The following is a 15,975-nucleotide window of genomic DNA, read 5'->3' as shown; positions in this document are numbered from 1 at the left end:
CACCAAAACAGTTACAGCATCCCAAGGCCATGTTAGCAGATGACTTCATTATTTCAGAGACAAAAACAAGCACACGCTTCTCATTAACACAAAACCAACCTCAACCCCTCACTAATGCAGAGTGGGCAATTGCCAGAGTGGCCTGTGTCCACTCTGCCCTCTGCAGGAAGCCCATCGTGGGCCACCTGAGAGGCAAGCAGCCAGATCTTGCTGACTTCAAAGGTTGTCGCCCATGGGGACAGTGCTGGCTCACAGGAGCTGAGCTCACAAAGGACCCCCCAGCCAGGCCCACTCGTCCACCTACGTCCTGCAGACAGGCCCTCGTGCCTCACCTGCTGCCCCTGCCCCAGCGTGGGGATGCATCCCAGGACACAGACAGAGGCTCCGTGAGGACCCAGATGTGGGGAAGTGGGTGAGGACGGTCCTCACAGAACCAGTGCCCCAGACTCAGACCTTTCAGAAGACAGAAGGTGGGCCTCTCCCTCCTGGGAACAGGAGCTGGAGCCCTCTGCAGGCCGCTGGCCACCCAGCCTTGTATACTCCCAGGCTGGGCCCTGCAGGTCTGTCCTGGGAGCCCACCCACATCTGCAGAAAGAGCAGGTCACAGGCTGCTTGTGGTCAGGTGAGCCAGGACTGCAGAATCCGAGGGAGAGCAGGGCATTTGGCTGAGCTGAAGCCCAGGGACGCCTTCTAAGGCTGTGCTAAGCAGGGCTTCTGCTTCTCCAAAAACTCAGGGCAGACCAGACCAGGAGAAAACCCAGGAGCTGAGAGAGGCGGTGCCTGGCCGCACACAGACCTCAGAGGCCACCAGGGGCACAAATGTCACCCCAGGACCTTAGTATTAAACAGAACATCAACAAAAAGGCAAAGTTGGCCAGCCCTTTTCCCTGGCTAAGAGTAGCACCTCCTGAGCTGCTTCCTGCGACAACAGAAGCTTGTTGGCCGAAGTACAAACTTCAGGGGCCGCAACAGGCCCACCAGGGCTGGGCAGCAGGCATACAGCATGGGCCACGGGGTGCCACCAGCAGGTATGGAGCACAGGCCACCAGAAGCCACCAGCAGGCATGGCACACGGGCCACCAGGAGCCACCAGCAGGCGTGGAGCACAGGCCACTGGGGGCCATCTGAGCACCAGCCCAGTGAAGGCCCTCATCCACCACCCCGCGAACCACCTTCTTGGCCTCCACACTCCACCCTGAGGACACTTGGAATGCTCAGCCTCGTACAGGCAAGGTCAGCGGAGCAAAGTGCCAGCCCAGGACGCCAGCCCAGGACGCCGAATCAGGCCCTCTGAGCAAGTCCTCCTCGGCCAGTGAGGATCAAGTCGCCTGGTCCCTAAGAGATGGGCTCCAACGAGAGCAGTGTTTCCACCCACTCACAGGCCCAAAGGTCTGTGTCTCAACTTGTGACCTCCCAGGAGCCAGGAGATGGCTGGGCAGGCGTCTCGTAAAGGCACACTGAGGGAAAGGGTAGGGCAAGGACCAAGGACAGACCCAGGCCTCAGAGCTACAAAGGAGAAACGGAGAACACCTGCCTGAGCCAGCGAGGCCTGGGGGTGATCCACCTCTGCACAGGCAAGCGAGGTCTGCAGACCCCGAGTATACCACATGGTGGGGAAGGACAGGCAGCTGCCTGTGAGCAGCTGGAAGAGGACTCAGATCCACAGGGAAGTGAACAAGCACTAGAGTGAGGCCTGGGACCTGGTTTAGCACACATACAAACTCACACACCACACATGCAGACACACATACACAAACACACCACACACATGCAGACATACCACACGCACACACCACACACACAACACACATGCGGACACATGCCACACACAAACACACAACACACACACAGACACAACACACATGCAGAGATACATACACACACTACATACAGATACAAACATGCACACACATCACACACGCAGACACACGTACACATCACACAGACACACATACATACCCCAAACATGCAAACACATCACACATATGCAGACACAAATACACACACAGACACACACACCCCACAGACACACACACATCACACACAGACACAAACACACCACACATGCACACACAAATATACAACATACATACACACACACCACACACATGCAGACACACACTACACATGCAAACATACAACACACACACCACACACATGCAGACACACAAACACCACACACGCAGCCACACACATTAAGCACACAGACACACAAGTACACATACACACACCACACCTCCAGGCACACACACAAAACACACATGCAAACACAAAACAGACACATGCACACACACATCACACATGCACACACACCACATATGCAAACACACACATGCAAACACACATAAACATATGCAAACACAGAGACACACAAACACCACACACAGGCACACACACACACCACACACGACACATGCAGACGCCACTTATACACAGAAATACACAGATACAGACACAAACACATGCAGACACACAAACACAGGCATACACACACATACACACAGGTGTGCAAGTGCAGAGTGCTGTGTGACCAGGATGCTATTAATATTACAATTTTTAAAAATAAAGTAGATCTTTACATACTGACATGGTAAGATACCAAAAATATATTGTTAAGTGAAGAAAAGCATGTTTTAGAAGAATGTGTATGGTACAATTCCTTTTGGTGGAAAACCCAAAACAAAATACGTGTGCGTATGTTTATATGTCCATACTATGCACATGCATGTGTGTGCACCCATGTATGTGTGCACTGTGTGTGTATGCTTGTATGCCCATTTGTGTGTGCACCCATGCATGTGTGCACTGTGTGTGTATGCTTGTATGGCCATTTGTGTGTGCACGTGTATGCAGGCAGACGTACATTGCCATGTGTATGCATGCGTATGTGTGTCCATGTCTGGGTGCATCTGTCTATGCGTGTGCCCATGAGTGTGTTATGTGTGCATGGTTCAGTCCACCACACTCACCTTGCCCCTGGGGAGCCCCAGTGGTGAGAATGGGGTGGAGGACTGTGTGTTCAAGTGGCACAGGTGCAACAGCTGCATTAGCTCACTTGCCAACCAGATGAGGCCATGCTGGCTATTGGATTCATCTGAGCCAATTGTGACCCCAGCTTCCCCAAACTGAGTCAACTCCAAATTAGTTTAAAGCTAATTTAGTGCCCAAAGCCCAATAACCAGAAAGATAATACAAATTTCAAACACAGAGGTGAGTGGGTGTGGCAGTGATGAGACACTGCAGTGACTGACTGTCAACTTGATTGGATTGAAGGATGCAAAGTATTGATCCTGGATGTGTCTGTGAGGATGTTGCCAAAGGAGATTAACATTTGAGTCAGTGGGCTGGGAAAGGCAGACCCACCCTTAATGTGGGTGGGCACCATCTAATCAGCTGCCAGTGTGTGACTGGAATATAAAGCAGGGAGACAAACCTGAAAAGACTAGACTTGGCCTAGCCTCCCAGCCTACATCTTTCTCCTGTGCTGGATCCTTCCTGCCCTCAAACATTGGACTCCACATTCTTCAGTTTTGGGACTCGGATGGCTTTCCTTGCTCCTCAGCTTGCAGATGGCCTATTGTGGGACCTTGTGATCGTGTGAGTTAACACTTAATAAACATATACATATCTCCTATTAGTTCTGTCCCTCTAGAGAACCCTAACTAATAAAGACACCAAAGGAAAAGGCCAAGAAAAAAAAAGCTGAAAGGGGTCGGGGGTGGGGAGTGTAGAATTCAGATGCTTCCAGAGGCCCCACAATTGCCTCTTGGGATCTCTAAAGAAGCCTGTCTACTCTCTAGGAAAGTAGCCTGCTCCCCGCAAAACCTGAGTTCTCTCCCAGGTGCTTCTCTGGCTGCCTAAGATCCTCAGGCAAGGGCAGCCCCAGAGGGGAAGCGGCTCTTCTGAGCTCTTCCCATAGGAATCCTTGTTCTGCAGACAGGACACCGTGGCTTTCTCACGGGTGACATGGAATTCTGACCCCAAGCATGCCAGTGCTTGCTAGCCCTGCTCATGGAGCTGCGGCCCTGCTGCAGGCTACAGGGTGCAGCCTCCCATGAGGACTTGAGTGGGCTAGGGGTTGCCTTCAGGGGAGCTGGAGGGTCCAGCCCAGAAGCCCAGCCAGGAATGACCAACACCTGGCCCTGGCCCCTAGCTCAGACACCCTCCGACCATGCCACCTTCCAGACCATGCCAAGCCTGGAATGATCTCCCGAACAGCACAACTGGATTGCATTCCTGGTTTCTTCTGTTGTAGTTAAGAACATTCATTTAATGTAAACCATAATTTTTGAACCTAATTTTGACATTAAAAAAAAAAATTGGCTGGGTGCAGTGGCTCATACCTGTAATCCCAGTACTTTGGGAGGCCGAGGTGGGTGGATCACCTGAGGTCAGGAGTTCAAGACTAGCCTGGCCAACATGGAGAGACCCCGTCTCTACTAAAAACGCAAAATCAGCTGGGTGTGGTGGCACACGCCTATAATCCCAACTACTTGGGATGCCGCAGCAGGAGAATCACTTGAACTCAGGAGGCAGAGGTTGCAGTGAGCCGAGATTGAGCCATTGCTCTCCAGCTCCAGCATGGGCAACAGAGCGAAACTCTGTTTCAGAAAAAAAAAAAAAAAAAAAAAAAAAAATTGTAAGAGAAACATCAAATAAAAAAAAGAAGTGGCCTCTTTCACTCCCAGAGGTGAGGCAGACAGGCAGAGCCTTCACCTTACTTTGCGGCCCTCTGCAGCATCTGGCACAGGGTTCAAGGCACACTGTCAGAGCTCAGTTGGTGTCAGGCACACATTCAAGCTAGAAATGTCCCTCTGGCAAGGCTTATCTTTTAATAATACAAATCCACAATGCAGGTGGGGCCGCAGGGCAGGCACTCTTACCCTTCTAGTCAGGGGATTAACTTGGGAAGGACTTTCCTGAACCCCAGCTGTATGTATCAAAAGCTTTAAAAAGATTTGCAGCCTTCAGGCCAGAATTCCATATTAACAAATCTATTTTAAGGCAAAATGTACATATGCACACAAAGATTCATGTTAATGTGGTTTCTCCCATGGTTATTTAAAATAGCAAGAATTAGGAACAACACACATCTCCAGCCAGTAAGGGTCAGGTAACCAGGGCATGATGTGCTCCTGTGATGGGAGTATTACACAGCCATTAAACAACGGGTTGTACAAGTTTTTTAGTTTACAAGTTTAGAGTCTAGGCAGACACTAAAAACTACAGCCCTTTTCCCTGGTACTAGGCAATGGCCACGTTCTTTCTTCCCTTATACTTTCCTGCAATTTCCTAAATCACAGAAAATGAGCATGTATTCCTTTTATAACAAGCAACAAAAGTCCTGCTTTATTTTTAAAACCAGAATGGCCCCCGACAGCTCCCTTCCCAGCTCATCTCTTCCTGGCTTTCCTGTGTCCTGGTCCCCTGCAGAGAAGGCCTCCTGAACCATCCACCCTGGAAAGAGGCTCAGGACCCCTGTCTCCAAACCAGTGGGCAGATGGATTCCTGCTGTTTGGAGTCCCCCAGATGTCTCACAAGGAACCTGTGGGGAGGAGGGAAGAGGTCAAGTGTCAAGGAGCTAATAGGATGACAAGGGCAGGGCTCCCAGCACAGCACATGAGGCATCACCTGCAGCCTGTGACACCCAGTGCATGCAGAAACCCTGGGCAATGATTGCCACCAACAACTGTGGGACCACAAGAGGTACTCAATGTCAGTGAGTCTCAGACTCCTTCTCTGCAGAGAGTGAATCATCATTTCTAGTAGAAGGTCAATGACAGAAATACTGGAGGGATTGTATGTACCATCCCTACCACAGTGCCTGGCACATAGCTAGTGGCTGTAAAGATAGTTTACTGCTTGTCATAGTTATCATCACCATCACCATCATCATCACCATCACTGTCACCATCATTACTATCACCACCATCACCATCACCATCATCACCATCTTTATTACCATCACCATCACTACCATCACCACGATCACTGTCACCATGATCGCCATCATCATCACTATCACCATCATCATCACTATCACCATCATCACCATCACCATCATTACTATCATCACCATCACCATCATCACCATTACCATCATCACTATCATCACTATCACCATATCACCATTACTATCACCATCATCACCACCATCACCATCATCACCATCATTATTACCATCACCATCACTACCATCACCATCACTGTCACCATCATCACCATCATTACTATCACCATCACCACCATCATCATTACCATCACCATCACTGTCACCATCATCACCATCATTACTATCACCATCACCACCGTCATCATTACCATCACCATCACTGTCACCATCACCATCATCATTACTATCACCATCACCACCATCATCATTACCATCACCATCACTATCACCATCATCACCATCATCATTACTATCACCATCACCACCATCATCATTACCATCACCATCGCTGTCACCATCATCACCATCATTACTATCACCATCACCACCGTCATCATTACCATCACCATCACTGTCACCATCATCACCATCATCATTACTATCACCATCACCACCATCATCATTACCATCACCATCACTGTCACCATCATCACCATCATCATTACTATCACCATCACCACCATCATCATTACCATCACCATCACTGTCACCATCACCATCATCATTACTATCACCATCACCACCATCATCATTACCATCACCATCACTATCACCATCATCACCATCATCATTACTATCACCATCACCACCATCATCATTACCATCACCATCACTGTCACCATCATCACCATCATTACTATCACCATCACCACCGTCATCATTACCATCACCATCACTGTCACCATCATCACCATCATCATTACTATCACCATCACCACCATCATCATTACCATCACCATCACTATCACCATCATCACCATCATCATTACTATCACCATCACCACCATCATCATTACCATCACCATCACTGTCACCATCATCACCATCATTACTATCACCATCACCACCGTCATCATTACCATCACCATCACTGTCACCATCATCACCATCATCATTACTATCACCATCACCACCATCATCATTACCATCACCATCACTGTCACCATCATCACCATCATCATTACTATCACCATCACCACCATCATCATTACCATCACCATCACTGTCACCATCACCATCATCATTACTATCACCATCACCACCATCATCATTACCATCACCATCACTATCACCATCATCACCATCATCATTACTATCACCATCACCACCATCATCATTACCATCACCATCGCTGTCACCATCATCACCATCATTACTATCACCATCACCACCGTCATCATTACCATCACCATCACTGTCACCATCATCACCATCATCATTACTATCACCATCACCACCATCATCATTACCATCACCATCACTATCACCATCATCACCATCATCATTACTATCACCATCACCACCATCATCATTACCATCACCATCACTGTCACCATCATCACCATCATTACTATCACCATCACCACCGTCATCATTACCATCACCATCACTGTCACCATCATCACCATCATCATTACTATCACCATCACCACCATCATCATTACCATCACCATCACTATCACCATCATCACCATCATCATTACTATCACCATCACCACCATCATCATTACCATCACCATCACTGTCACCATCATCACCATCATTACTATCACCATCACCACCGTCATCATTACCATCACCATCACTGTCACCATCATCACCATCATCATTACTATCACCATCACCACCATCATCATTACCATCACCATCACTATCACCATCATCACCATCATCATTACTATCACCATCACCACCGTCATCATTACCATCACCATCACTGTCACCATCATCACCATCATCATTACCATCACCACCATCATCATTACCATCACCATCACTGTCACCATCATCACCATCATCATTACCATCACCATCACTATCACCATCATCATTACCATCACCATCACTGTCACCATCATCACCATCATCATTACTATCACCATCACCACCATCATCATTACCATCACCATCACTATCACCATCATCACCATCATCATTACTATCACCATCACCACCATCATCACCATCATCATTACTATCACCATCACCACCATCATCATTACCATCACCATCACTGTCACCATCATCACCATCATCATTACTATCACCATCACCACCATCATCATTACTATCACCATCACCACCATCATCATTACCATCACCATCACTATCACCATCATCACCATCATCATTACTATCACCATCACCACCATCATCACCATCATCATTACTATCACCATCACCACCATCATCATTACCATCACCATCACTGTCACCATCATCACCATCATCATTACTATCACCATCACCACCATCATCATTACCATCACCATCACTGTCACCATCATCACCATCATTACTATCACCATCACCACCGTCATCATTACCATCACCATCACTGTCACCATCATCACCATCATCATTACCATCACCATCACTATCACCATCATCACCATCATCATTACTATCACCATCACCACCATCATCATTACCATCACCATCACTGTCACCATCATCACCATCATTACTATCACCATCACCACCGTCATCATTACCATCACCATCACTGTCACCATCATCACCATCATCATTACCATCACCATCACTATCACCATCATCACCATCATCATTACTATCACCATCACCACCATCATCATTACCATCACCATCACTGTCACCATCATCACCATCATCATTACTATCACCATCACCACCATCATCATTACCATCACCATCACTGTCACCATCATCACCATCATCATTACCATCACCACCATCATCATTACCATCACCATCACTGTCACCATCATCACCATCATCATTACCATCACCATCACTATCACCATCATCATTACCATCACCATCACTGTCACCATCATCACCATCATCATTACTATCACCATCACCACCATCATCATTACCATCACCATCACTGTCACCATCATCACCATCATTACTATCACCATCACCACCATCATCATTACCATCACCATCACTGTCACCATCATCACCATCATCATTACTATCACCATCACCACCATCATCATTACCATCACCATCACTATCATTACCATCATCATCCTCGCCACCACCATCATCAATTTTTTTTGCTGGGCTGATGGACCATGACCCTAGCTTTCATTTCTGGCAGGGAGTAGCTGAGAAAGTGCAACACTCCATGGACAGAAAAAACAGAATCTCCGTGGAAAGAATGTTGACATTTCTTTTCTCTTCCCAAGTGTGCTATGTCCACTCCTCCAGGACTGTGAACTGAACAGACCCCAGCTCAGCCCCTTCCTGTCTTTAAAGAAAGGATGGAGGGACTGGGCAGCCTCTGTCTAGCTGGGCCGTGCCCCCACTTCACCCAAAGTTTCTTCCTCCCAAGCCATGATGCCTTCATTTGCACTTCTATGTGCTTCTCTTCAGCAGGAGGGGCAGCCAGAGGGAACAGAAGCTAGCTGGGAACAGAAGCCACAGGGGAAACAGAAGTCACTGGGGCATAGAAGCCAAGAGGGAAATGAAGCTGGGCCAGTAGGCAGGAGGGGAGCCTCACCACTCTCCATGTCTGCCCCAGGGACACTGCTCCAGGAATCTGGAAAATGCCCTGCTGCTGGGTGAGGAAGTGAGGTCCACCTTGTGCTGCTTAAAGAGCCTGTGCTGCTTTAACTTCTCAGTTTGTCACAATCCACAAAACAAGTGAGTGACCACCCTGTAAGCCAAAGTCACTCACTCTAGAGGGAGGTGGCCATGGTCTGAGGTAGAGGGCAAGTCCTGACACCTTGTGCCTCTCCCGTTGGCAGCCTCGGAGCAGGTAACTCAGTGCCTTCCTTCATCCAGAGAGGGGAAAATGCACCACCTACTCCACAGGCACTTGTGAGGATTAAACAGCAAGAAAGGGATGTGTAGAGGCAACAGCACCAGGTCCACCCGGCAGCCAGGAGGAGAGGGGCCAGCTCAGGAGCTGACAACCCATAGAGACTTCTGGTCTGACAATGTGGGCCAGGTGTGGTGGCTCATGCCTGTAATCTCAGTGCTCTGGGATGCTGAGGTGGTATCCTTGATACTTGAGCCTAGGAATTTGAAACCAGTTTTGGCAACACAATAAGACCCTCTCTACAAAAAATACAAAAATTAGCCAGCCATGGTAGCACATGCCCGTAAATCCCAGCTATTCAGGAGGCTGAGGCAGGAGGATCAAGGAGTTCCTTGCTTGAGCCCAGAGTTTGAGGCTGCAGTCAGCTATGATTGCTCTACTGCACTCCAGTCTGGGATACAGGGTGAGACTCTGTCTCAAAAAAAAAAAAAAAAAGAAAAAGAAAAAGAAAATCAGAACCCCAATCCCCACTGGGACCTACTGAGTCAGAACCTGCTCCTAAAGACAAGCCATGCCTGGGCACCACTGCAGCAGAGCCTGTTTTAGGGCCCTTGGCCAACCCTAAGTGTCCCATCACTAATCACCCAGGGTTCCCCATGACCCATCGGGGCTATAACTTCTGTTACAGGGACCACAGAATCCCATCTAGAGGAGCAGCCCAAATGCGTGGCTCAAGTCCCAGAGCTGCCTTCCTGCAGGCATTTTTGCATGCGGCCACAGAGTCTATGCTGAGGTGCTGCCTTGGACCCGCTTCTCGGGGAATTCACTTCTTAACTACATTTCTAGAATATATTTGCTCAAAGAAAACCCCAAACATGACCCATGGGAATCACATACAGAGCAGGCCACCTGAACTGTGGAGGTAAGTCACTTACCCTGGACAAGCCCTGGTTACTCAGCTGTCAGACAAAGTGCTTTGCCAGGCACATCTCAATAGCCCTAGACAGCTAAAGCTCTGTGACCAGGAAGCCTAGGGGCCTGGCACCAGCTGTGCTCGCTAAGTGGGGAAGCCCTGGAGTTCCCATCAGCACCATCGCTCCACGTGAAGGGTACAATTAGAGAGAAGTCCCCCATCTGTGAGCAAACAAGAGCATGTCAGGGCTGGCTATGGCATGGGCCTCAGAGGAGAAGTGGCCCTTCTCACAACCCCACAGAGACACTGGTGGGTGGGGGACACCCCTCCCAGGGCCCTGCAAGACTGCTGCAGCCAACCTTGTGGATGCAAAAATCAAAACAATTCAGGACAATACCATAGATTCCTATTATTCTGAAAAACATCATGACTCAAAATAAATGGTTGCTTGCAAATGAGTCATATGTACCTAAGGGAAACCTCCATCTACTTCTGAAATGCATGTGAAGGATGTAGTACACAATACGAAAATTCATTTTCCAAATCACAAAATGAAAACGTATCTGCCTGACTAGTGATTTTAATTGTGACTTTAAGTAAACAGTTTATATAAAAGGCCACACAAACTGCTTTTTACCATATGAGAAGCTGTGCAATGTCACTTGTAGTAAGAAATGGAACCTGCAACTGCAATAAGATTTCTCACCTATCAGGCTGGCAAAGGTCAAAGGTGGGTGACCTTTAGGGTGTGCCTCACATGTTCCTGCTGCCACAGACCGACAAGCATTCTCCCATATTCTTGGCAAAAACACACATTAGTAAAAACTTCTTGGGTGGGAGCTGTTGGTATTTTAGACACAGACACCTGTTACACGTCCTCTCCAGATACGTGGATCATGTGTATTCACTGCAGCAGCAAGATTAGAGCCAAGCTAAATATCCATTCTTGGAAGACTGAGAGGAACATTCTGAAGTGCCAAGAAGTACAAATCCTGTATTTGCTGATCTGGAACAATTTCCAGGATGTATATTGTTCAGCAAAGAGCACAAGTTGCAGAAGAGTATAGAGACACACCTTTTTTGTGTGTGGAAGATTGAAGGAAATCCATAAATATGCCCCTCTGTAATCAGAATGTTCAGGAAAGACACACAGGCCCTTGATTGCAGTGGCCATCGCTGGAGAGGCCACACTTTGGTGGCTGTGCTCAGCAGGGAGAGAGGGCAGGCTTCTCACTGGAGACAAATTTTTGATTATTGAATATTTTCCTATGTATATATATTGCTACCCATCAAGGACTTTAAAGAATATTTTTAATCCTGGTGAGGCACAGTGGCTCATGCCTATAATCCCAGCACTTCGGGAAGCCGAGGCTGGAAGGTGGCTTCAGTCCAGCAGTTCAGGACCAGCCTGGGCAACATTGCAAGACCCCATCTCTACAAAAAATAAAAATAAAAAGAGCCAAGCATAGTAGCATACACCTGTAGTCCTAGCTCCTCCGGAGGCTGAGGTGGGGAGGGTTGCTTGAGCCCAGGAGTTCGAAGCTACAGTGAGCTATGACCACACCACTGCACTCCATCCTGGGTGACAGAGCAAGACCCTGTATTAAAAAATAAAAGGAATATTTTTAATCCAAACAAACTGCTTTGATTCAAATTAGAGCTATTTTAATTTAAAATTTTATAACTGACTTTAAAAAGAATACTCTTTTTTTTTTTTTTTTTGAGACAGAGTTTTGCTCTTGTTGCCCAGGCTGGAGTGCAATGGCGTGATCGTGGCTCACTGCAATGTCCACCTCCTGGGTTCAAGCAATTCTCCTGCCTCAGGCTCCTGAGTAGCTGGGACTACAAGCACACACCACCACGACTGTCTAGTTTTGTATTTTTAGTAGAGATGGGGTTTCACCATGTCGGTCAGGCTGGTCACGAACTCCTGACCTCAGGTGATCCACCCACCTCAGCCTCCCAAAGTGCTGGGATTACAGGCGTTGAGCCACCGCACCCAGCCAAGAATACTCTTCTGACTCTCAAAAATAAATCTGTATAGAATGCAAGTCAAAAAAAGGTATGACATGTACAGAACTTCCAGAGAAAGTTGCTAGAAGCAGGCAAGAACTTGAGGCTATCACAGTATCCGAAAGAAGACTGAACAGAAGTCCATCCTGCCCAATCTTCTGATCTGTGAAACAAGGACACGAAAGCCAGGAGTGGAGACTGAGTTTGCCACAGCACTTTCAATCCTTCAACAATCACTGCCTGGCACTGCTGCAGGAGGCCCAATGCATAGGGAGAAGTCTTCTCTAAGACCATCCTAGAGAAATGTACAGACTAAAACAAAAGAGGCCCCAGAAGTCACATTTCTCCAAATAGGAAGCAGGGGGGCAAGCATACAGATACTCCAGGTGACCTCCTCTGGATGGTAGTGTATAAGGGAACAGTCTTTTTGTTTTCCAATTTTTTTTACTACAAAACATTATAAAGTACAATAAAAACAAAACAAAACAAAAAACAACCTACACAGTCTGAAAAGACAAAGCAAACATGAGAACTAGACCCAGAGATGGCACTGATGTTGCAATGATCAGATCACGAATTTATTATTAATATGCTAAAGTCTGTAATAAAGCCTGCAAGGATAGGTGATGTAAGCTGAGAGACTGAGACACTAAGAAAGAATCAAAAGGAAATGCTAGAAATAAAAAACACTGTAATAGAACTGAAGAATGCCTCTGATGGGCTCATCAATAGACTGGACACAGCCAAGGAAAGAATCAGAGAGCTTGAAGATATGCCAATAGAAACTTCCCAAACTGAGGCATAAAGACAAAAACGAACAACAATGACAAAACAATATTCAAGAACTATGGGTTAATTACAAAAGGTGTAACAACATGTAATAGGAATACCAGAAGGAGAAGAAAAAAAGAAAGGAATAAAGGATATATCTGAAATAATAACAGCTGAGGATTTTCCAAAATTAATAACAGCAAGCAAACCACAGATCCAGGAAGCTCAAAAGATACCAAGCAGGATATAAGCCTCCCCCCAAAAAAAAATCTACACCTAGGCATATCACAAACTGCAAAAAAAAATCAAACACAAAAAGAATATCTTGAAAAAAGTCAGGGAGGTCAGGCGTGGTGGCTCACACCTGTAATGCTAGCATTTTGGGAGGCCGAGGCAGGCAGATCACGAGGTCAGGAGTTCAAGACCAACCTCGCCGACATGGTGAAACCCCATCTCTACTAAAAATACAAAAATTAGTTGGCTGTGGTGGCACATGCCTGTAATTCCAGCTGCTTGGGAGGCTGAGGCAGGAGAATTGCCTCAACCCAGGAGGTTGCAGTGAGCTAAGATTGTACCACTGCACTCTAGACTGGGTGACAGAGCAAGACTCCATCTCGAAAAAAATAAGAAAATAAAAAAGAAAAATGTCAGGGAATGGGCTAAAAACACCTTACCTACAGAGAAGCAAGGACAGAATTGCGCTTGGACTTCTCCTCAGAAGTCATGCAAGCAAGAAGAGTGTGGAGTAAAACATTCAAAGTGTTGAAAGAAAAAAAAACCAACCTAGAATTCTGCATCCAGCAAAATTATCCTTCAAAAGTGAAGGAGAAATAAAGTCCATCAGACAAACAACAATTCAGAAAATTTGTCACCAGTAAATCTGCCTTGCAAGAAATGTTAAAAGAACTTCAGAGAGAAGGAAAATGATACAGATCAGAAACTAGAATCTGTAGAAAGAAAGGGAGAGTATTAGGGAAGTAACAAGTGAGGATAAAATAAAAACTTTTTTCTTATTCTTGATCTAGCAGACAAGTTTGCTCACCATAATAATCGCAAAAATGTACTTCATGACTACTTCATGACTACAGTTTATGAGTAAGTGAATAACAATAATATTCGAAGGCATGGGAGGGAACAATTAGGAATACTATTTCTTGCTCTACCCATAGAGTGCTAAGTATTTGAAAGAGGACTTGGATTAGTCATAAACGTATATTGCACATTTTAAAACAACCACTAAAAAAAGGTGTTTTAAAAAAGCATTACTGATATGCTGAGAGGAGAAAAAAATGGGATCATATCAAATGCTCAATTAAAGCCAGAGAAGGCATAAAAAAGAGACGACAAAAAGAAAAAAACAAAACAAATAACAGGAGCAATAAACAGAAAACAGTAACAAATATGGTATATATTAATCCAACTACACAAATAACCACTTTAAATATCAATGGTCCTAAATATAACAACTAAAAAGCAGACACTGTTAGAGTGGATTAAAAAACAAACAAATAAAATTAAAAAAAACAAGGTCCAACTACGTTGTCTAACAGAAACCAACTTAAAATATAAAGACACAGATTAAAAGTAAAAGAATGAAACAATACTATGCCCACAAATTCAATAGCCTAGACAAAACAGACCAATTCCTCAAAAGATATACTGTGTCAAAACTCACACAAAAAGAAACAGAAATCTGACTAGGTCTATAACTATTAAAGAAATTGAATAAATAATCAATAACCTTCCAAAACATAAAGCACCAGGCTCAGACAGAACCCACTGGTGAATTCCACCAACATTAAAGGGATAAATTATATCAACTTTCTACAGTCTCTTTCAGATGATAGAAGCCGAGGGACTACTTCCTTACTCATTCTGTGAGGCCAGAATTACCCTAATACTAAAACCAAACACATCACAAGAAAAAACAAAAACAAAAAACTACCAATCAATATTTCTCATGCAAAAATTCTCCCCAAAACCAGCAATTTATAAAAAGAATTATTATTATTATTATTATTATTATTATTATTATTATTATTATGAGACAGTGTCTCAATCTATTGCCCAGGCTAGAGTACAGTGGCGCAATCATAGCCCACTGCAGCCTCAAACTCCTGGGCTCAAGCAATCCTCTCACCTTAGCCTCCCGAGTAGCTAGGATTACAGGATTACTTGAAGCTTTCCCACCGAGATCAGGAAAAAGGCAAGGTTGTCCCTCTCACCAGTTTTCCAACACTGTCCTGGAAGTTCTAGCTAATTCAATAAGGTAAGACTAGACCAAAAAAGAACTCCTGGATTAATAATCCATCTTCCTTCCTTCCTTCCTTTCCTTTCCTTTCCTTTCTTTCC

The 15,975-nt window shown here is 45.8% G+C and overlaps 1 protein-coding gene and 1 long non-coding RNA gene across 3 annotated transcripts in view; one reads left to right on the top strand and one right to left on the bottom strand.

The window, feature by feature from the left end:
* PHF2 (PHD finger protein 2) overlaps window positions 1-15,975 on the bottom strand; it is a 105,695-nt gene that overhangs the window by 58,283 nt on the left and 31,437 nt on the right. The gene's annotated exons all lie outside the window — the stretch shown is intronic.
* Window positions 300-1,986, top strand: LOC129047926 (uncharacterized). Its single transcript, XR_008509819.2, has 2 exons — window positions 300-622; window positions 735-1,986. It is a non-coding gene; the product is annotated as an uncharacterized LOC129047926 (long non-coding RNA).

This window comes from Pongo abelii, chromosome 13 (assembly GCF_028885655.2).
Source record: "Pongo abelii isolate AG06213 chromosome 13, NHGRI_mPonAbe1-v2.0_pri, whole genome shotgun sequence".
NCBI lineage: Eukaryota > Metazoa > Chordata > Mammalia > Primates > Hominidae > Pongo > Pongo abelii.
The sequence above is the reverse complement of the archived record's forward strand: the minus strand, read 5'-3'. Positions and strand labels throughout refer to the sequence as shown.